Genomic DNA, 1,636 nt, shown 5'->3' with positions numbered 1-1,636 from the left:
ACCACAGCTCCCAGGGTCTAAACCACCAGCCTGGGAGCACTTAGGGAGGGATCCAGGGCTTCAGCTGAATATGTAAGAGTGGAGGGCCCTGCTGGGCATAGGTGGAAGAAGAGAACCTTGACCTCATGAAGGCTGGACGCCCCAGGGGGTGGGAATTTTGAGGGTGGGGAGGTGGGAGTGGGGGGGTAGATAGAGGTTACATCCACAGAGAAGAAGGAGGAGGGGTGAGGGGATAGGGGGTTTCTGGGTGGGTGGGGGATGGGGTAAGGGGACAACATATGAAATGTAAATAAAACATCCAATAAAAAAATTAAAAGAAAAGTAGAAGTTGGAGAGGTGGCTCAGCAGTTCCAGAGGGCCCAGGTTCACTTCTGAGCACTCACATGCTGGCTCACAATCATCTGTAACTCCAGTTCCTCTGGCCTCCATGGACATCAGGTATACACAAGGCACACAGACATACATGGAGGCTAAATGCTCACAAACATAAAGAAAGCAAATTAAAGGCTAGAGACCGATGCTTATATTCATTCTATAGCAATGAAACAGGTTAAAAATAATGTGGCAAAGACAGCTCAGAGTAGAACAGTCGTAACCCAGCTCACTGTCTCAAGAACTCTTTCTCTTGGCATTTGTAAAAATGAAAAAGTTAGTTACTTTTTCAATTCTAATGGTCTCATTTTTTTAGAAAAAGTTTTCAAAAACATTTTCTGTCGAGGATCTAATCTACCCAATACAAGATTATAAAAAGCATATGCCCAGAATTTTCTGAGATTATTCTAACTATTCTGTTGGTTTTTTTTTATAGTCAAACAAAGAGTAAATAGAAGTCAAAAACAGCAATATTTTGGTGTCTGAACGCTATTCCTCAGAGTGCCAAAATGGTATAAAGTCATCATTAGCTGTGGTTCAGCATTTGGTTGGAAAAGATTATGAACCTGTAGGCACTTCCATGGCACATGCAGAAGTTCTTTAGGGCTCTAAGCTGTAAAAAACAAAAACTGCTCCTTCTGTTCTGTCTCATCACATCTGGGAGGAAAGGCTCCTGAAAGCTGGGTGACAGAGCTCTACAGTCCCCAAGGCTGCTGGTCTTATCAGTGACCTAGCTGGCAAGTTTTGCTATGTCATAAGAAAAGCCTAATCAGGATGGTTTGTTTTTTAATTAAACAAAATCAATCAATCAATCGATAAATAAAAAAAACTCAGACCCTGGATTAAGTTTACCTGCATGAGTAGTATAGGAGCATACAAGGTCCTGTAGAAGACACGCTGGACTTTCCCTGCCACCCTGGCAGACAGACGTTTACTTTGGAGCCTTTACAGGTCCTGCACACCTCTGGAAACTAGAGCCACAGATACTGCAACCTAAGCCTGAGCCTTGGCTTTGGTCTTTGGTAGACAGAGCCCAAGATCCTTGGCAATATGTGTATGAACATAACTTCTAAGCTTGGGACAGGTGATGTAAGCAAGACTGTCTAGATGATGCCCTTGAGAATCTTGAGATAAGCTTTCTTGGGCATTTATGAAGAACTTGATAGATTTGGCACATACCCCCAAAGCCTTGACATTTTGGCTCGCATCTTCTTCAGGACTTTCTTGTGTTTCTTGACAAAAAGTATGCTCGTCAGAAACTCAG

The sequence above is a fragment of the Grammomys surdaster genome, unplaced genomic scaffold (assembly GCF_004785775.1).
Source record: "Grammomys surdaster isolate TR1022 unplaced genomic scaffold, NIH_TR_1.0 226, whole genome shotgun sequence".
NCBI classification, from domain to species: Eukaryota; Metazoa; Chordata; class Mammalia; order Rodentia; family Muridae; genus Grammomys; species Grammomys surdaster.
Note: the sequence above shows the minus strand (reverse complement) of the source record.